Here is a 22,425-nt window from a genome sequence, read left to right as displayed (position 1 = left end):
GAAAGGATTTACTTATTTTCCGTGTATGCATCTTGGGTACCTGTATGTCATGTGTTTCTGTGGAGACCAGAAAAGGACATCAGATGCCCTGGAAATGGATTTGCCATGGGAACTGAGGGTCCCCTGCCTGAGCAGCAAGCAAGCTCCTTTAATCTTTGAGTCATCTTTCTCTAGAATCTGGATTAACGTTTTAAAAAGGAGGAAAGGACACATATTACATAGTAGGGAGTTTCTCAGCTTGGTAGTGATGGCACACACACTCAGCCAGGGATACACAGAGAAACCCAGGCTCAAAAACCAAACCAAAACAACAAAAAGTATCAATTCTCCACCTATACCTGGAATTTAGATTACAGTCCCCAACCTTGCAGCTAAGAAGAGGAAACTTTGTCTTTAAGGGCCTCAGTGTAGACCAGAAATCCCCACCCTCCAATCCTAAAGAGTGGCTGAGTTGAAGTTCACCCTTGCAAAACCACCAGTCTGGATCTCTGTATTAGTTATGGCCCAGTGTTCCATAGGCCTTGGAACAATCCAGAAATAAGGTCAGTAATCAGAATTCACTTGATATTCATTCTGACATGCTCCTGCAGTGGTGCTCTTTTGGAGAGCAAGGTGGAAGAACTTGGCAGTCCCTAGCCAAGGCTTGAGCAGGTCGCTTGTGGTGCTCAGATTTCCACCTCTACTGCCTTTCCATCCTGGTTAATACAGGATAAAACCAGTTTGTGCAGACCTGGTCAACCAATCCAGGTACTTTGAAAAGAATTACCTGCAGGCAACACACTAAATTTGATTGACACTATATTTAGTCTCGAAGACACCTATTTTCACTGACTGAAAAAATTTTATTTTTTTATACAATATACTGGTCATTTCTTTCCTCTCTACCAGCTCCTCCCAGATCCCACACCCCCCCACCTAACTTCATATACTTTCTCTGTTTTATTTAAGAAATTTTACAAAGCAGGCATACAAACACCCATGAAGTTTGCCATGGGGCGTGGTATACCCAGGGCTGGCATATGGAGAAACTTAAAAAACAACAAAAAAAAAACAACAACAACAACAAAAAACCTCAGCACGCCTTTAATCCCAGCACTTGGGAGGCAGAGGCAGGCAGGTTTCTGAGTTCGAGGCCAGCCTGGTCTACAGAGTGAGTGCCAGGACAGCCAGGGCTATACAGAAAAATACTGATTGGGGGGGGGGGGGGGCAGAGGGAACCTCAGCCAATCAAAATGGATGCTTCCATTGTTGCAACCCGTGTTGGGCGGGACTTTTAGCATTGCTGCCAAAAGACTACCTCAAAGTTCCTGGTTGAGTTTCCAGTTCCAGAGTCCAGGTTATCAGTCCAGGAGAGGAAGTTGCCAGAGGAGCAGAGCCTTGATCTGGTGGTACCAAAGTCTGAAGTCTGTGGTATCCTTGTGTGACCCGCCGCATGTCTAGTTCAAAGACGCTCCTCACATCCCTGTCCCCTACTAACTGTCAGAGTGCAATGGCAGCTGCTGAGGCGGGACCCCAGACCCAGGTAAGTGCCACGTGGTCCTGGGCCTACCAAAATGCGAGAGCACTAGGAGGGAGCCCTGGGGTCATAAGCCTGCGGGGTGGGGCGGGGCAAGGTGGGGCAGCATCCCAGATTGTGAGGTTCCAGAGCTCTGTCTTGGACTGCTAGAGTCTCTTTTCTGACAACCTGTGCTGGAAGTCTGTCTGACCCATGTAGATGGAACGAACCTCCTAAGATCTGCAGGCAGGCCTGAGCGCTGAGACTTAACTAACCTCTGAGGTGACTCCTGCCTTACTGTGGGAGAAAGGGCTCAGCGCTCTTAAAAAAGCTCAGTTCGGTTTGTGACGATGCCCGCTGGCTATGGGTTTATAAGCAGGGCAGACTTTGAATCAACTTCTCCAAGCTTCACCCCTCCTGCGTGAATCAGAGTGGTGTGGATGGGGACAAGGAGAGACCCTTCACTCTGCTCGCAAATGCAGGGTGGTGTGGACTACAGAGGTGGAGAGGACAGATCAGATTTCTTTTGTTTTATTTCTTTTTTTATGGTGAAAAAAAAAAGTATATGTTTAGAGTTAGCCATCTGGACTCAGATTAGATGATCCCAATCTTGTTGGCAACATCTAGAGCATCATAATCAGGAGTCAAGCGAACATATACCTAAAAGATCCTGACAAAATATAAAATGTCACAGAAGCCCTGAAATTGTCAAGATAGATGTCACTGTTAGCAGAACTAGCTTCACTGATTTAGAAAAATAGAGGTGCACAATGCTCTGGCCACTCCTTGAACCTGTGTGTCTGCCTATGTTTTGACCGTTCCTTGAACCCATGTGTGTGCCCACTGATGAAGCCCATTGCCAGGTGTTTGTGATATTGGTTGCTGGGGAAGAGTCAGAAAATCTCCCCAGCAACTGAAAGAAAGATGAAATTTCAAGACCTGTAAGTCATATAAAGTACTCAGAAATTGCTGGTTGTTTGTGAGCCTAGAGGCTGCCTGGGGCTGAGAAAAAAGAAAAGCAAACCCGAGTATGCCCCGTAGTTAAAACATTCCTGGGAACATCTTGACCATAAGATAAAGAGGAATGTGAGGACATAACAGGGCTATCTGAACTGAGTCAACAACTCACAGAACTCTGACACCCTGCACGTACATGTAATTTTTCTGCTGATGTTTGAATAAGCCAGTAGTGTGTCGCTATGCTGAATTCCACACCCCTAAGCCCCTTACCCCATAAAAACCCTTAGCTTTCGAGCCTCGTGGCCGACATCCGTTATCTCCTGTGTGGGATGCATGTCAGTCCGGAGCTCCGTCATTAAACTACCTCATGTAATTACATCAGGGCAGTCTATTCATGATTCTTTGGGTGCACGCCGAATCGGGAATTGAGTTGGGGTTTCCCCACTAGGTTCTATCACAACCACAGCCAGGCCAATCCAAAGTTGCTACACCTGAACCTGACTGGCCTTGAACTCACTTACTCACTGTGGTTAGCAGGCTGCCCTCAGACTCAAAGATATGCCTGCCTTTTCTTTCCCAAAGCTGGAATTAAAGATGTGCACCTTTTCACCAGGCAACATGGGTAACATTCTTCTCCTTGTATTCTAATAGACAAGACTAAGAATATTGCTTCCTTGCTCAAGAGGACACAGAAAGAGCTCTCCTTGAGGACTGGGGCGCAGGTGGCAGTTGGGTATACCTTACTGTAGATGAGAGAGGGCTTAGGGGAGCCTTGGAGATACCAGCACCATAGCTTGTTACTTGGAGCTTTGTTATCTCACAGGTTCCGCTTGGATCCTTGACAACTACCAGTGAAGAAGTGGACAATGCCCCATGACTTGTTTCATGCCCACTTTTGTAATCTCTGAGATTGTAATGCCCTGGAACTCTGCTTGCTACCCTCCTATTCTTCTATATACTTGCCAGGGAACATGATTACTGAAAATAAGGTCCCTGAGTCCAGAACAGGGATTAGATGGAGAGGTCCTATCTTACACCATGACCAAATGCTAGTTGGGGAAGAAGGAGTTTATTTGACTTACACTTTTATTTTGCTATTCAAAGGAAGTCAAGACAGGAACTCAGACAAGGCAGGAACCTGGAGGCAGGAGCTGATACAGAGGCCAGGGAGTGGTGCTGTTTACTGGCTTACTTCCCTACGCTTGCTCGGCCTGCTTCCTTATAGAATCTAGGACTGGCAGCTCAGGGATGGGACCACCCAGGTCTTGCTGGGCCCTCTCTCATCAATCCCTCCTTAATGCCTTACAGCTGAATCTTAGGGAGGCATCTTCTCAATTGAGGTTCCTTCCTTTCAGGTAGCTCTAGTTTGTGTATCAAGGTGACATAAGACTAGCCACCATAGGTTTCCACTTATGGCAGCACTGTCTTAAAATTTAGAGGCATTGAACTTCCAGTAATGACCATTATAGAAAGCCTGGAACTAAGATGGATTGATGATGCTCAGAAATCCTCAGGTGTGCATCTCTTTGTTGGAGTTAGACAGGAGTACATTGCCCAGTAGCTGAGCACCTGGACTTGAATGCTAAATAGAAATATAGGTACAGGTAAAGTGTATGGTAAGAGTGTGCATACATGGCCTCCAAGCCTATGTGCCTGTGCATCATGGAGTGGCCCAAATGGTCATATGTGCTAAGATAATCTATAGGAACCCAAGGGAATTATTTGGTAGAAACAAGAGGCTTTAAATGTCGTAACAGAGGAATAGATGAACTTCTTCTGTCCACCTACCTGCTGTGTTAGGTTGGTGAACACAGTGGTCAGAGAAACCTTGAGGAGAGATTGGATTTCAGTAGCCTTAGAGCTTAGTACCCTCTGAGGAATTAGCTAAGTGGGAATGACTGTCTTGGAGATGGCTGGAGTGTCACAGGAGGTGGTTTTGTGTGAACTCAGATATCCTCATCATGGCAGGACCATGTGGAATTCAAGGACATGGCTATCTACTTTTCAGAAGAAGAATGGACACTTCTTGATGACTCTCAGAGGCTCCTGTACCACAGTATGATGATGGAAATCTTTGTCCTCATGGCCTCATTGGGTAAGGGCATCCCATCTTATCAGGGCAGCCATATAGTGAGCATAATAGAGGTCAAATTGATGGCTTTCATGGGCTGGTGACACTATGACTACATGATATCCCTATGTTCCGGATACAGCTTTCCCCCTCTAAGTGGCATGCATTGGGTGTGCCTGTGGCAGTAATTGATGAATTGATGTGATAATTGTTTGATGGGTTTTTCCCATAAGACACTCCTAGGGACCATTCTTATTAGTTTTCTTTCCTATGGATCACCATGCTTTGCATCATTGTTTCTAGTATGCAATGTTCACTTGTCCCATTTTTTACTTTATAACTCATACCTGCTGGGGTCTGTGACATAACTCAGCTGGAGTCTTCAGGAGGTCCCTTCACCCCTACATTGAGATTCAAGGCTCCAGGTATGTGGGACAGGTACTTGGAGGGTGTGTGTTGCTGTTATATGCTGAAGTATACATATGTATACTTCATATGAAGTATATTTCTACTAGTTCTGATGGTTTGGTGCCAAGTCAAAGGATAATGGCAGATTCCATCTCTGGTTTCCCAGTTATTCTGAACCAAAGCTGTTCTTCATGTACTAATCTTTACATCACTGAAGCACAGTGCTTCCTTTATTGTACTGTTAGTGTGTGGTGTGTCCTGGGCATCGTTGAACATAGGTTCTTTGATTACCATATCTTATGGACATAAACAGCCTTCTGCACTGTGTCCTGCATCTCTAGCAGGGGAGGCTTGCAGAAAGCCATTTGCTGAGGAATGTGCTATGTTCTGCTCCACTCCTCCCTGTGCTCTGCTTCTGGTTTATATTCTTGCTGCCTCTAAGGTCCCTAGAGACTATAATCGTGACAATTTCAACATGGCAATGGGCCCTTACGACCCTGAACTAGTTCCCTTGTTCTGTGAAGAATCTTAGAGCACTGTTGGCAATATGTGCTGTCTGTCATCCCATAACCTCCATGCCCTTCATGACTATTTCTCTGTGTTCAGGATGTTGGAACAGAGGGGGTGAGATGTCACCCATTGAGCGGAGCACTTCTCCCAAAGAGATCAATGCAACCATGCTTGAACAGCAGAAGCAGAGATGTGCTAAGAAATCCCTACAAAGGAAACAGGTCAGGATTCCAGCTATGAAGACTGGCAGAAGTGAGCCTTCAAGAGAAGACGTCACAAAGCATAGACCATGTGATGGACTTCCAGGACTTCTCAAGTCTTCTTGGGTCTCAGGTGACTACCAGCACTGGGCAGCCACACAGAAGTTCTGAGGATGCAGAGTCCATTCCTCCGAGAATGAAAACCACAAATGCAGTGTCTGTGGCAAAACTTTTCGTCATAACTTCCGGCTTAGCCGACACCAGAAAATACACACCAGAGAAAGGCCTTTTAAGTGCTCTGAATGTGGGAGATCCTTCCAGCAAAATGCCCATCTCACTGTGCACTTGAAAATCCACACTGGAGAAAAGCGATTTAAATGCAGCGAATGTGGAAAAGCTTTCAATTATAAAAACTCTCTCATACACCACCTGAATGGCCACAATGGAGAAAAGACTTATAAGTGTAGTGAATGTGGGAAATTGTACAGGAACAAATCCAGCTTGGTATGTCATTATCGAGTCCATACCAGGGAAAATCCCTTTGAGTGCACTGAATGTGGAGAATCTTTTTTTTTTATTAATTAGATATTTTCTTCATTTACATTTCCAATGCTACCCCATAAGTCCCCCAAGCCCTCCCCCTGACACCCACCCCCCCGCACTTCTTGGCCATGGCATTCCCCTGTACTGGGGCATATAAAGTTTGCAAGACCAATGGGCCTCTCTTTCCACTGATGGCCGACTAGGCCATCTTCTGATACATATGCAGCTAGAGACAAGAGCTCTGGGGGTTACTGGTTATTTCATATTGATGTTCCACCTATAGAGTTGCAGACCCCTTTAGCTCTTAGATACTTTCTCTAGCTCCTCCATTGGGGACCCTGTGATCCATCGAATAGCTGACTGTGAGCCTCCACTTATTTGTTTGCTAGGCCCCAGCATAGTCTCACAAGGGACAGCTATATCAGGGTCCTTTCAGCAACATCTTCCTAGTATATGTAATGGTGTCAGCGTTTGGAAGCTGATTATGGGATGGATCCCCGGGTATGGCAGTCCCTAAATGGTCCATCCTTTCGTCTCAGCTCCAAACCTTGTCTCTGTAACTCCTTCCATGGGTGTTTTGTTCCCAATTCTAAGAAGGAGCAAAGTGTCCACACTTTCGTCTTTGTTCTTCTTGAGTTTCACGTTTTTGTTTTTTTTTTTTTCAATTGTATCTTGTATCTTGGGTATTCTAAGTTTCTGGGCTAATATCCACTTATCAATGAGTACATATTATGTGAGTTCTTTTCTGATTGGTTTACCTCACTCAGGATGATGCCCTCCAGGTCCATCCATTTGCCTAGGAATTTCATAAATTCATTCTTTTTAATAGCTGAGTGGTACTCCATTGTATAAATGTACCACATTTTCTGTATCCATTCCTCTGTTGAGGGGGCATCTGGGTTCTTTCCAGCTTCTGGCTATTATAAATAAGGCTGCTATGAACATAGTTGAGCATGTGTCCTTCTTACCGGTTGGAACATCTTCTGGATATATGCCCAGGAGAGGTATTGTGGGATCCTCTGGTAGTACTATGTCCAATTTTATGAGGAACCGCCAGACTGATTTCCAGAGTGGTTGTACAAGCTTGCAATTCCACCAACAATGAGAAGTGTTCCTCTTTCTCCACAAGCTCGCCAGCATCTGCTGTCACCTGAACTTTTGATCTTAGGCATTCTGGCTGGTGTGAGGTGGAATCTCAGGGTTGTTTTGATTTGCATTTCCCTGATGATTAACGATGCTGAACATTTTTTCAGGTGCTTCTCAGCCATTCGGTATTCCTGAGCTGAGAATTCTTTGTTTAGCTCTGAGCCCCATTTTTAATGGGGTTATTTGATTTTCTAGAGTCCACCTTCTTGAGTTCTTTATATATATTGGATATTAATCCCCTAATTGATTTAGGATTGGTAACGATGCTTTCCCAATCAGTTGGTGGCCTTTTTGTCTTATTGACGGTGTCTTTTGCCTTATAGAAGCTTTGCAATTATATGAGATCCCATTTGTCGATTCACGATCTTACAGCACAAGCCATTGCTGTTCTATTCAGGAATTTTTCCCCTGTGCCCATATCTTCGAGGCTTTTCCCCATATTCTTCTCTATAAGTTTCACTGTCTCTGATTTTATGTGGAGTTCCTTGATCCACTTATATTTGACCTTAGTACAAGGAGATAGGAATAGAGCAATTTGCATTCTTCTCCATGATAACCGCCAGTTGTGCCAGCACCATTTGTTGAAAATGCTGTCTTTTTTCCACTGGATGGTTTTAACTCCCTTGTCGAAGATCAAGTGACCATAAGTGTGTGGGTTCATTTCTGGGTCTTCAATTCTATTCCATCGGTCTACTTGTCTGTAGTACAGCTTTAGGTCAGGCATGGTGATTCCACCAGAGGTGCTTTTATCCTTGAGGAGAGTTTTGCTATCCTTGGATTTTTGTTATTCCACATTAATTTGCAGATTGCCTGTTCTAATTTGTTGAAGAATTGAGTTGGAATTTTGATGAGGATTGCATTGAATCTATAGATTGCTTTTGGTAAGATAGCCATTTTTATTATATTGATCCTGCCAATGCATGAGCTTGGGAGATCTTTCCGTCTTCTGAGATCTTCTTTAATTTCTTTCTTCAGAGACTTGAAGTTTTTATCATACATATCTTTCACTTCCTTAGTTAGAGTCACTCCAAGGTATTTTATATTATTTGTTACTATTGAGTAGGGTGTTGTTTCTTTTATTTCTCTCTCAGCCTGTTTATCCTTTGTGTAGAGAAAGGCCATTGACTTGTTTGAGTTAATTTTATATCCAGCTACTTCACTGAAGCTGTTTATCAGGTTTAGGAATTCTCTGGTGGAATTTTTAGGGTGACTTATATATACTTTTATATCATCTGCAAAAAGTGATATTTTGACTTCTTCCTTTCCAATTTGTATCTGCTTTATCTCCTTCTGTTTAGATCATTAACCTGATCCTGATTTAACTTTGGTACCTGGTATCTGTCTAGAAATTTGTCCATTTCATCCATGTTTTCCAGTGTTGTTGAGTATAGCCTTTTGTAGAAGGATCTGATGGTGTTTTGTATTTCTTCAGGATCTGTTGTTATGTCTCCCTTTTCATTTCTGATTTTGTTAATTAGGATGCTGTCCCTGTGCCCTCTAGTGAGTCTGGCTAAGGGTTTATTTATCTTGTTGATTTTCTCAAAGATCCAGCTCCTCAGTTGGTTGATTCTTTGAATAGTTCTTCTTGTTTCCACTTGGTTGATTTCGCCCCTGAGTTTATTTCCTGCCGTCTACTCCTCTTGGGTGAATTTGCTTCCTTTTGTTCTAGTGCTTTTAGGTGTGTTGTCAAGCTGCTAATGTGTGCTCTCTCTAGTATCTTTTTGGAGGCACTCAGAGCTATGAGTTTTCCTCTTAGAAATGCTTTCATTGTGTCCCATAAGTTTGGGTACATTGTAGCTTCATTTTCATTAAACTCTAAAAAACTCTTTAATTTCTTTCTTTATTACTTCCTTGACCAAGGTATCATTGAGAAGAGTGTTGTTCAGTTTCCACCTGAATGTTGGCTTTCTATTATTTATGTTGTTATTGAAGATCAGCCTTAGTCAATGGTGATCTGATAGGATGCATGGGACAATTTCAATATTTTTGTATCTGTTGAGGCCTGTTTTGTGACTAATTATATGGTCAGTTTTGGAAAAGGTACCATGAGGTGCTGAGAAGAAGGTATATCCTTTTGTTTTAGAATAAAATGTTCTGTAGATATCTGGTGAATCCATTTGTTTCATAACTTCTGTTAGTTTCACTGTGTCCCTGTTTAGTTTCTGTTTCCATGATCTGTCCATTGATGAAAGTAGTGTGTTGAAGTCTCCCACTATTATTGTGTGAGGTGCAATGTGTGGTTTGAGCTTTACTAAAGTCTCTTTAATGAATGTGGCTGCCCTTGCATTTAGAGCATAGATATTCAGAATTGAGAGTTCCTCTTGGAAGATTTTACCTTTGATGAGTATGAAGTGCCCCTCCTTGTCTTTTTTGATAACTGGGTTGGAAGTCGATTTTATTCGATATTAGAATGGCTACTCCAGCCTGTTTCTTCAGACGTTTGCTTGGAAAATTGTTTTCCAGCCTTTCACTCTGAGGTAGTGTCTATCTTTTTCCCTGAGATGGGTTTCCTGTAAGCAGCAAAATGTTGGGTCCTGTTTGTGTAGCCAGTCTGTTAGTCTATGTCTTTTTATTGGGGAATTGAGCCCATTGATATTAAGAGATATTAATGAAAAGTAATTGTTGCTTCCTATTATTTTTGTTGTTAGAGTTGGCATTCTGTTCTTGTGGCTGTCTTCTTTTAGGTTTGTTGAAGTATTGCTTTCTTGCTTTTTCTAGGACGTGATTTCTGTCCTTGTATTGGTTTTTTTCTGTTATTAACCTTTGAAGTGCTGTATTCGTGGAAAGGTAATGTATGAATTTGGTTTCGTCATGGAATACTTTGGTTTCTCCATCTATGGTAGTTGAAAGTTTGGCTGAATATAGTAGCCTGGGCTGGAATTTGTGTTCTCTTAGTGTCTGTATAACATCTGTCCAGGATCTTCTGGCTTTCATAGTCTCTGGTGAAAAGTCTGGTATCATTCTGATAGCCCCGTCTTTATATGTTACTTGACCTTTTTCCCTTACTGCTTTTAATATTCTCTTTATTTATTGCATTTGTTGTTCTGATTATTATGTGTCAGGAGGAATTTCTTTTCTGGTCCAGTCTATTTGGAGTTCTGTAGGCTTCTTGTATGTTCATGGGCTTCTCTTTCCTTAGGTTTGGGAAGTTTTCTTCTATAATTTTGTTGAAGATATTTGCTGGCCCTTTAAGTTGAAAATCTTCATTCTCATCTACTCCTATTATCCATAGGTTTGGTCTTCTCATTGTGTCCTGGATGTTTTGAGTTAGGACCTTTTTGCATTTTGCATTTTCTTTGATTGTTGTACTGATGTTCTCTATGGAATCTTCTGCACCTGAGATTCTCTCTTCCATCTCTTGCATTCTGTTGCTGATGCTCACATCTATGGTTCCAGATTTCTTTCCTAGGGTTTCTATCTCTAGCGTTGCCTCACTTTGGGTTTTCTTTATTGTGTCTACTTCCCTTTTTAGGTCTAGTATGATTTTGTTCATTTTCATCACCTGTTTGGATGTGTTTTCCTGTTTTTCTTTAAGGACTTGTAACTCTTTAGCAGTGTTTTCCTATATTTCTTTAAGTGAGTTATTAAAGTCCTTCTTGAAGTCCTCTATCATCATCAGGAGATATGCTTTTAGATCCGTGTCTAGCTTTTCCGGTGTGTTGGGGTGCCCTGGACTGGGCGAAGTGGGGGTGCTGGGTTCTGATGATGGTGAGTGGTCTTGGTTTCTCTTAGTAAGATTCTTATGTTTGCCTTTCGCCATCTGGTAATCTCTGGAGTTGGTTGTTATAGTTGTCTCTGGTTAGAGCTTGTTGCTCTCATGATTCTGTTAGCAGACCTGGAAGACAAGCTCTCTCCTGAGTTTCAGTGGTTAGAGCACTCTCTGCAGGCAAGCTCTCCTCTTGCAGGGAAGGTAGACAGATATCTGTCGTTTGGACCTGCCTCCTGGCAGAAGATGAAGGCCCGAAACAGGGCTTGTCCTGCTCAGAGTAGTCTCGGCGGGATCCGGGATCCAAGATGTCTCCACCAGATGCTGTGGCAAAGCCCTCCTGGGCTGGCCAGACACCTCTCCTCTGGCAGGGAAGGAGCCCGGATGTCTGGAGCCCGAAACTCGGTCTGCCCCAGAAGCTCTGTGGGTTCTACCTGTCCCAGAAGCTGTTAGCCTCTGCAGTCCACACTCTCATCTGCACAGACTAGTCTAGACGGAATCCCGGAATCAAGATGGCTCCCCCAGATGCTGTGGTGAAGCCCTCCCAGGCAAGGCATACACCTCTCCTCTGGCAGGGAAGGTGCCCAAATGTCTGGAGCCTGAAATGCCGTCTGCCCCAGAAGCTCTGTGGCTTCTACCTGACCCAGTAGCTGTTAGCTTCTGCAGTCCACACTCTCCCCTGCGCAGACTAGTCTAGGCGGAATCCTGGAATCAAGATGGTTCCCCCAGATGCTCTGGCAAAGCCCTCCTGAGCGGGGTGGACACCTCTCCTCTGGCAGGGAAGGTGCCCGGGTGTCTGGAGCCTGAAACATGGTCTGCCCCAGAAGCTCTGTGGGTTCCCCCCTGTCCCAGAAGCTGTTAGCCTCTGCAGTCCACATTCAACTGTGTAGACCAGTCTTGGCGGAATCGGGGAACCCAAGATGGCTCCCTCAGATGCTGTCGAATGTGGAGAATCTTATAGGAACAGAGACAGCCTCACAAGTCATTATCAATTTCATACTGGTGAAAAGCCCTATAAGTGCTTTAAATGTGGGAAATAATTTAAGGAAAAATCTGGCCTTTTTTATCATGACCATGTGCACAATGAGGAAATGCCTTTCAAGTGTAGCAAATGTAGAAAATGTTTCATCCAAAAATCTCACCTTGTGAAACACCAAAATGTCCATGGCAAGCCTTTCATGTGCAATGAGTGTGAGAGGGTCTTCACTTCCAGTTACAGCCTCACTAGACATAAGAGAGTTCACAACACAAGAAAGCAGTACGAGTGCAAAGAATGCAACAAAGTGTATTGCAATAGCTCTGGTCTCTATAAACGTCGCAAGATTCACAATAGATAGACGACCACTGAGCAAAAAAAAAAAAAAAAAAAAAAAAAAAAAAGGCCAAAGTCCCTTAGTTGTCTAAACACCTGAAAAATTCCCTGAAAAAACAAAACAAAACAAAAACAAAAACAAAAACAAAAACAAAACAAAAAAAGCATGAATACTTCAAATATGGAGGACGTTCTCCCAGATCCTCACACGGTGGGCTCCTCATCAAAGAAGCTTCTTGCTGGTAATTAACTCAGCCACAACTGGACAGTGTGCAGAGAGTGAGAGACTTTGGAGCACTCTGCCCTAAATACAATGTCTTCTTCAAACCCTCCCCTCAGGGCACAGGGATCTCTAGAGGAGAGGAGGCAGATTATATGCGCCAGAGGTGCTGGATGACTCCCAGCAAAGAGTAACATCTGTGTATACACATCGGGACTGATAGAAATGGAAGTCACAGAGACTGGCAGCACAGACAAAACACCACATTCAAACCAGACAAAATCCTAGTACTGAGAGAAGTGCACACAAAATCCCCCTTCTAACCAAGAAGCAATTTATTACCCAAGTTTTCTCCAGTGAACTATCACTGGATATATGAACCACACTCTAGAAGAGGCCCTATGCCCAGAAGTAGCTGACCAGTGGATTGATTTTGTAGTTGTTGTTTAGTTTTAGTATTTTGTTTTTTGGAGAAAGTAAAACCATTAAGTTGAGTGGGTAAGGAGGTGAGAAGAGTCTGGGTGGAGTCAGGAGAGGGGAGAATATGATCAAACTATACTGTATGAAAAAATGTAAATAAAAAAGAGTCATTGTTTGCATATATGAATTTTCCAAGGAATTAATTTAAAAGATGTATTTATTTACTATGTGTGTATGAGCTTTTGCCTACATGTGTATAAGGACATCCAGTGCATGCCTGGATGGTGCTGGAGGAAGTTGCCAACATGGTTAGATGTCCTGCAAGTGGAGTACATACACTTGGGAACCACCCAGGTCCTATGCTAGAAACGAAGTCATCCTAACCACTGAGACATCTCTCTATCCCCATCACCCACTTTCTTGAAGACATGTGCCTTCAAATTTTGTGCTTATTTAGTTTTGGTCATATCTTTGTGTGTATGCTTTGTTTTGTTTTGTTTTGTTTTGTTTTGTTTTGTTTTGTTTTTGAAACAGGGTTTCCTCTGTGTAACCCTGGCTGTCCTGGACTCACTTTATAGACCAGGCTGCCCTTGAACTCACAGAGATCTACCTGCCTCTGCTTCCCGAGTGCTGAGACCCCACACCCAACCATGTGCACTAATTTTTTGTTGTTGTTTGTTTTTATTTGTTTTTTTTTTTTTTTTTGAGACAGGGTTTTTCCTTGTAGCCCTGGCTGTCCTGGAACTCACTCTGTAGACCAGGCTGGCCTCGAACTCAGAAACCTGCCTGCCTCTGCCTCCCAAGTGCTGGGAATAAAGGCAAGCACCACCACTGCCTGGCACACTAATTTTTTTTAAAACTAGTTTCATATTATTGTTTTATAGTTGTTTTCTTTCCTTATGTTATTTTAATACAAGTTCTCAGAATATAGCCCTTGTTGGTCTGGAGCTCTCTACACTGGGCTGGCCTTAAAACATACAGATATTCACCTGCCTCTACCTCCAAGTACTCGGATTAAAGGTGTGTGCCTCTATTTACTGTGTCTATAACTTGATGCTCATATCATACCCCAGTCCCTTGAGCACTGGGGTTGTATGAGCACCAACATGCCAAGCTATTTTTAGTTTTCAAAACTATCATGATCTATCAAGGGCTTAAGCATTTCTCTTGTCTTTGTGATTCATGGTTACTTCTCTAACCTTGAAAAGTCTAGTTATATTCATATCTAATATGCCAATGCTCCTGACATTAGAACGTAGAGATGTAACATAGGAAATTGTGATGTCTGCATAGGCTCGTGCCTATTCATGCTTCTCAGATCATAAAGGGCCTTATCAGCAGAGGCCTTTAATATGATTCCAGACAGTGGAAGCCCTATTTTTTTGTCTTGAATGCACCAGGATTGGCCCACAGTTGAGTGTTTTCTGGAGAAGCAGCTAAATCACATTATAGTGAATGAAAGTGAGCCCTTGGTAGATGTAGTCTAGCAACAAGCAGGTCTTATGGTATATAAAGAGATAAAATAGAACAAAAATGAATAAACTAAAATGGGTCATCTCTGATTCATTTACAAGACAATAGTGAAACTTCCAGTTTCAAGGGCATTGTGTATCATGTATCATAAGAGTAGATGAGAACTTGCTAGCACCAGCAGAGAAATCCAGAGCTGAAGAGGAATTTGATTACATCACCTACCTTCTTTAATGTAGTGTCAAACGTATGTGTGCAAAAACTGATTTGCTATTTTACCTGAGTAATACTTTAAGTATATGGTATTAAAAAGTCTTCATGAGGTCTGGAGAGATGTCAAAACTACAGGATAGCTGGCTCGGTAGACTGCTTGCCTTGCATACACCTAGCCATAGGTTTGACCCATAGTGCACCACCATACAAGCTGACACATTTATTACTTTTCCTAAAGACCTGAGCCCAGTTCTCAGCACCCACATGGTAACTATAAACAATCTGTAACTTCAGCTTCAGAGTATCTCATGCCCTCTTGAGTCCACAGAAGCACACTTACAGATAGAATACTCATACACATATAAAAGAATAGTTTCGGAGCTTTGATCAGGATTTGTCTTAGCTCCATTCTTTCTTCCGCCTTGTCTAGATTCCTCTCTTTTCAGCGAACTGCCATTCTCAGTTGAACCGTTCGTGTTGTGGACTGCGGGCAGGCCGCAACAGTTGGCGCCAGAACTGGGACCTGAAGAATGGCAGAGGGATGCTAAGAGAAACGACTGCTGTGTGGAGCTCCACAAGAAAGGAAAGGATCTTCGTATCGGAGGAGCATCGGAGCAACGGACAGGTACACATGCTAGCGCTAGCCTAAAATTTCAGTTTTGTAAAGTGTTGCTGAGGATGCGGTAGGATACGAATCAAGTTTGAATCAGTGCTGACCCAACACTGTTTCTGCTTGGGGTCAGTAGTTCGTTAATCGGAACTAGATACGGAGACAGGCGGTGTGCCGCAGCTTTTTAGAAAGCTGCTTAGGTGGAAGAAGGAAGGGTTCAAAGTCAGAAATCTTTTAGATAAGATAGATAGCTGTTGTCCATGGTTCAAAGAAGAAGAAACGATAGATTGTGGAACCTGGGAGAAAGTTGGTGAGGCCCTGAAGCGAGTTAGAGTTTGAGATTAAGCTTCAGAGGCTGAGTCTCTTAAGATATTTCTAGTTTAGATAATGATTAATGTGGTTCCTATCCTAAATAGTAAAATTTAAGATAAGATATAAAGCAATGCCTCTTTATTAAAGCGTTAAAGCTTGCTTTAATAGGTATTCATAGGTATTAATTGATATCCAAACTTCGTAATATGATAGTAATGCTTCTAATATTGATTTTAACAGTGATAAATTGTTTTAAACATAGGTTTTGCTTTCCCAAAGTTGTAGATATTATCCTAACCTTGCACAAAAACTTAAAAATTATGGTTAAAACTGCCATTGTTCCATTGACTGCAGCTTGCAGTTTGATTGCAAATTTAAGATTGATGCTTAAATTAAAAAGTATTTTACCTTTGAGTCAATACAGGGCTCTGGGCAGCCCCAGAGCGGCTTGTGGCCCTTTCTTTTGTTTTGCAAACAATGCCTAAAAAAGTTTTTCTCTGTGTTCAAGAAAATTTCTTTTTAACAGTGTTACAGATCTATTCAGATGTTTAAAATAATGCTTAAATTCAAAGATTTTTGCTTCTAGTAAACTGGTAATCACTAGAAAATTTTGCCTCTACGTATGGCTAATATAGCTTTACATTATGTAAGAAAAATGTTTATTGTTTCTGCTTCTTTACAAGAAGCCAAAAGTTTTAATCTTTCAGTATATATTGTTTCCTAAGTGGAAAGTATTTTATTAACTAATGCTTCTCAAGGGAAGTTTACCTTAAATCCTTGCTTGTCATTTTTCCAGTTTAGACTAGCTTCTAGCCTTTTAACTTTATGGCAATAGTACATCAGAGACTGTATATTCAGACTTAGTAAAATTAGTCATTTAATAGAGTCATAATGATTTTTCACTCTTCTTCAGTGTGACCAGCCATTCTAACTCAATCTTAGACTGGTCTAATATTCAGTTCAATTATTAGAGATTCCTATATTCTAAATTACCTAGCAAAGTTAATTCAGAGCATTTCCCCCAAGGTCACCAAAGGCTCATCTTGCCTTCACCTTATTTGTCCTAAACTTTTTACAAACTGACATTAAAGGTCAGTCTGCAGCGGAACGCCACTGGCACCCAGTTACTTCTAATTCTTATGCATTGGTAAAATGGAAGGGCGCCCTGACTAATAAATGGAAGGGTCCAGATCCAGTTCTAATCTGGGGAAGAGGCTCGGTTTGTGTTTTTTCACGAGATGAAGATGAAGCACGGTGGCTACCAGAGAGATTAATTCGTCAGGTAAACACAGATTCTGTCTCTTCTCGTAAGTATCATTCTAAAGACTAAAATTCCTCTTGTGCTGGGAGTGGAAGCTCTCAGAAAAACTGTTTTCCTCTGAGCCAATTCCCCTACAAGAGGCCGGAGTTTAACTTTAGTTTTACAATTTGCATCTAAATAAAGTACCTTGACTTCTCCAAACAGAAAATTTACATTGCTACACTCTCATTGTTTAGAATTCTTCCTTTTCTCAGGCAGGTCAATCTACATTCTCCGGTTCTCCGCCCCTAAGAGCAAACAGGTGGTACTGCTAATCTCCCTTCCAAGGACATCCCAGCATGTGGCTTTTCAGTCTAAGATAAGATTTAGATTTACCAGGAGAGCTAGGGAAGTAGAAATTTCATATATATTTACAGAGATTAGTTCTTATTTTGATAGAGATGGGCTTAGTCCCTTAGCTGGCCTCTGGCTTTTCACCCTTGCTGTTACTGCAAGGTGTCCTTAGTTCCTCAGGCTACTGGGAATAACAGGGATGAAGAGGAAAGACTTTCAGCTCCTATTTTAACCAAAATTAATGGTGTTAATACTGACATAATTCTTATCTTGGCCTTGCTAAATCTGAGGTTGACAAGTCTCATATAGAGACCGCGCAATAACTCAGAATTGCGCTACTGATTCATAATCATATGAATACAGTATGGGTACCGCTTGGCGCAGGAGATTACTGCGGAGGGAAGGTCCAGTTTGACCGTTTCTGAGTTCCCTGTGCGACACACCTGATTTGAAAGAGGTTGGTATCTGACTCCAGCTAAAAACCAAAAATACTTAAGGCTCTGCCTCTCCTCCCCAAAAGATACCAAGAGCCACAGATGTGAGTTGTTATAATGCTCACGGGAGGAATCAGGTCAATGTCCACCCAAGTCAAGGTTAAAGGCCCACTCATCTATGGATGAAAAGAATCATTTGATCACCTCTGTTAAGCATTGCCTATTTAAACTTAATTAATAGGAGAGAGAGAGGTTGGAGACCTTGCTGTCGTAAGGGCAAGCCCTTCACTGCCTCCCACCCAAATAAAAAAGCCAACTGGCCTTGTACTAAAGAGCTGGTCTTAACCCCTTCTCACTGTTTCCCCTGCCTTTCACCCAAAATTGCGGATAATTATCAGCTCAGTGTTATTCTAAAATTGTTTAGTTAAACTCAGCCAGGGTTCCAATGCCCTACTTAAAATGCAAACAGGTAGCTACCTATTCAGCACTAATTAGCATTATAAAGTCAGAGCCTACAGCCCAGCGCTGCTATTCCGTCAGTGCTTTAAAGACAGTCTTAGCCAGATACAGTTTACCATTAGAAAAGTTAGGGAATCCCACGGAAACAGGTTTTTTCTTTAGCCCTAAAAAACTCAGGCAGAACTATTGAACATAGATAATTTTTCTGCCTCAGGCCACCCCCTTTTTTATTTTTGTTTTGTTAACGAATGGGAGGAAATGTGGCCTCCCTTCCCCCAGCCTGGAACCTGCCTGCTCAAGGGTGGAGCTACTGGCTCATTCGTCCTGCCACGCCCACTGCTGGAACCTGCCTTTGCTGCCTGGAGGCACACACGTGTTCGTCCTGCTACTGGACCCTGAGTTACTTGGCAGGATATTGGGTTCCCTCCCCCTTCCTTTATAACTGAGTGTCTGGAATTAGTAAAATTGAGCTTTGATCAGGATTTGTCTTAGCTCCATTCTTTCTTCCGCCCCGTCTAGATACCTCTCTTTTCAGCGAACTGCCATTCTCAGTTGAACCGTTCGTGTTGTGGACTGCGGGCAGGCCGCAACACCTTCAGCAACACAACCTCTCCAGTGCTAACTGAATACTTGGATTCTGACAAACAATGGCAAGGACCATTTAAAAGCCATTTGTTGGGGCTAGAGAGATGACTCAGTGGTTAGGAGCACTGACTGCTCTTCTGGAGGTCCTGAGTTCAAATCCCAGCAACCACATGGTGGCTCACAACCATCTGTAATGGGATCTGATGTCCTCTTCTAGGGTGTCTGAAGACAGTTACAGTGTACTTACATAGAATAAATAAACCTTTTAAAAAAAAAAAAAGGGGGCTGGTGAGATGGCTCAGTGGGTAAGAGCACCCAACTGCTCTTCCGAAGGTCCAGAGTTCAAATCCCAGCAACCACATGGTGGCTCACAACCACCCGTAATGAGATCTGATGCCCTCTTCTGGTGCGTCTGAAGACAAAGACAGCTACAGTGTACTTACATATAATAAATAAATAAATCTTAAAAAAAAATGTTTTAAAAAAAAAAAAGAATAGTTTCCAAAAAAAGATAGTATTAAATGATAGATGAACAAATAAACATTAGGAAAGGGTCAATTATGTCTAACTCAACCAAATTCATAAACACCTAATAATAATAATACAGAAGAAAGAAATAATCAGAAAATTTAGCTAAATATTTGAGCAACCAAGGAAACTATCAGAATTACCAAATATTTTCCAATAAATACCCTACTCATTAATATTCTGAATGCTCGAGTTACAAGACAAATGATAGTTGATTGGATTTAAAACAACGCCCAGTTAAGTTGTTTATATAATTAATAGTCTTACTGGTAAAGAAATTCAAATAAAAGGATGTAAGTAGATATGCCAAGCAAAACCAGGGAGAGATAGGTATACTTGTAAATGATAAGTTAGACTTTGACCCCAAACTCAAGTAGATAAGGCAGGCCGCAACATATATTCCCTATATTAATATGTAAAGGAATAATCTGTTAAAAATTTAGGAGGGTGGGGCCATGTGGAGGAGGAAGCAAGCCAGGCACTGGGTTTGTGAAGTGTGGATATGCAGGCTCTAACTTTCCAGAACACATGTTCCCAGCTTTAGTTGGAAGACCTATTATCAGATCAACCACCAAAGGGGGGAACATTGAAATCAAGGACCTTATGGTTGGTGATGAGGCAATTGAGCTGCGTTCCATGTTGGAAGTGAACTACCCTATGGAGAATGGCATAGTGCAGAATTGGGATGACATGAAGCACCTGTAGGACTACACATTTGGACCAGAGAAACTTAATATAGACACCAGAAACTGCAAGAATGAATCCAACCAAAAACAGAGAGAAGACTGTAGAGGTAATGTTTGAAACTTAACAGATTTCTGGTGTGTATGTAGCCATCCAGGCAGTTCTGACTTTGTATGCTAAATGTTTACTGACTGGTGTAGTAGTGGACTCTGGAGATGGTATCACTCACATTTGCCTAGTATAATGAAGGCTTTTCTCTCCCTCACCTTACAAGGAGGCTGGATATTACTGGGAGGGATATTACCAGGTATCTTACTAAGCTGCTGCTGTTGCGAGGATATGCCTTCAACCATTCTGCTGATTTTGAGACAGTTCTCATGATTAAACAAAACTTTGTTATGGGGGTTACTGTAGCCTCCCACAAGCCTGAAGCAGGCTGAGCCAGACCTTGACTTTGTTTTCACTAAGGAGATTACCTAGGGTGGAGCCTGATTCCCTAGATCACTCTATTGTTCTGCCGCTGCCGCTACCTACTGGGAGTCGGCCTAGCTACTCTGAAGTCTACATCCGATCCTACAATTCTACACGTGGTCACCCGCAGCTGGGCTCCAAGGATGATTTGGCGGGAATGGGCTTTCCCCTCTCCTTTATAGAGCGTGTCCGCTATTAAAAATTTGAACCTTGATCAGAACACTGTCTTGGTTCCATCTTTCTCTCCTCACCTAGTTTTCCTCTCTTTCAGCGACGGCCTGCCTTTCAGGTGTACCCATCCTTTTGAGCCACTGGACGGCTCGCAAAAATTTGGCACCCGGACTGGAACCTGAAGAAGTTCAGGAGGACGCTGAGGGAACACTGTTTTGTGTGGAGCTCCATGGAAGAAAAAGAGAAAGAAAAGGTCATATCAGACACCGAAGCAACAGGTACACATTCTAGCGCTAGTTTAAAACTTCATTTTTTAAAGGGTTGCTAAAGGTGTGGAAATATACGGGCTAAGTTTGGATTCAGTGCTAACCCAGCGCTGGATCCGCTTGGGTCAACAGCGGAATTATCAGAACTAGGAACTGATCAGGTGGTTGTCTGCAGCTTTTAAAAGCTGCCTCAGGCGAGAGGATAAGAAGTTTAAAGAAAAAAGAAATGAGTCGGGTGACTGTCCTCAGTTTTCAAGAGTTGCTTTGAGCAAGCAGAGTAGGGCTCAAAGTACAATTGTTAGAAAATCTTTTAGATAGGATAGATTCTTGTTACCCATGGTTCAAGGAAGAAGAAACTTTAGATATCAAAACCTGGGAGAAGATTGGAGAAGCCTTGAAAATCACTCAGGCAGATAATTTCACCCTTTGCCTCTGGGCGCTCATAAAAGATGCTATTGAAAAGGTGATCTCGCAGGGGTTAGATGGTACCCAGGCAGAGCTTGATGAATCTCAGGAAGAGCGCCTTTCAGAAAAGGGTCCTCTCAATTCTAAATTTGATAGATATAGAGACTCTGATGATGAGCTAATTTTAGACAAAGCAGATCACTCAGAAAGAGGAGCTGCCAAGTATTCTGAGGAGGATTGGCCTCCTTGCAAGTCTCCCGCTCCTATAGCCTCCACCGTGAGAGTTGCTACTCATAGGAACGCACAACTAAGCAAATTAGAGTTTGAAGTTAGGCTGCAGAAACTGACTAGTGAGCTTCAGGAGCTAAAAAGGACGTCAGATACAGGAAGGAGTAACTCTTCTGAAATGTACCAAGCGCTTCTAGGAAGAGCTGTGAGTCAGGCTCGTGGGAGAGGATAGGATACATCGGATGTGCTAGCCTTTCCTGTCGTCGAAGTAATTGACCAGGAAGATACTAGAGTCAGACATTACCAGACTTTGGATTTCAAGTTGATAAACGAGTTCAAAACAGCTGTTGTGCAATATGGTCCTTCAGCCCCTTTCACACACACACATTACTGGATACGGTCGTAGAGTCACACTTAACCCCCCTAGATTGGAAAACTCTATGTAAGGCTACCCTGTCAGGGGGAGATTTCTTACTTTGGGATTCTGAATGGTGAGGCGCCAGTAAGAAAACTGCCGCTTTAATTGATCAGACCAGTCGGTAATCTAGACTGGGATAGTAACATGCTTCTGGGAGAAGGTCCGTATGAGGGCCAGATGAATCAGATTGGTTTTCCCGTTGGAGTGTACACCCAGATCGCAGCGGCTGCCTGCCGTGCTTGGGGACAGTTACTGGTTAGAGGGGATGTTGGTGGGAGTTTAGCCAGCATTCGGCAGAGTTCTGATGAGCCTTACCAGAACTTTGTGGATAGGCTATTAATTGCAGCTAGTAGAATAATTGGAAAATCTGACACGGAAAGTCCTTTTGTTATGCAATTGGCTTATGAGAACGCTAATGCGATGTGTCGTGCTGCTATCCAGCCGCACAAAGGGCAAACAGATTTAGCGGGATATGTCTGTCTTTATGCAAAAATCGGGCCATCATATAATCAGGGTTTGGCTTTCAGCGTCGCTTCACAAGGTACCACTGTACAAGCAATGTTCTTGCAGAAGCAAGGGAATAATG

General features: G+C 42.6%; 2 pseudogenes; both read left to right on the top strand.

Moving 5' to 3' along the window:
- The first annotated feature begins 1,489 nt into the window (after nucleotides 1-1,489).
- LOC110297367 (uncharacterized) lies at nucleotides 1,490-12,376 on the top strand (annotated as a pseudogene).
- A 156-nt stretch (nucleotides 12,377-12,532) lies between these two features.
- On the top strand, nucleotides 12,533-20,310 carry LOC110297364 (actin-related protein 2 pseudogene; annotated as a pseudogene).
- Nucleotides 20,311-22,425: the final 2,115 nt, after the last annotated feature.

The sequence above is a fragment of the Mus caroli genome, unplaced genomic scaffold (assembly GCF_978045245.1).
Source record: "Mus caroli unplaced genomic scaffold, Mus_caroli_1 scaffold_8, whole genome shotgun sequence".
NCBI lineage: Eukaryota > Metazoa > Chordata > Mammalia > Rodentia > Muridae > Mus > Mus caroli.
This window is presented reverse-complemented; position numbering and strand designations above follow the sequence as displayed.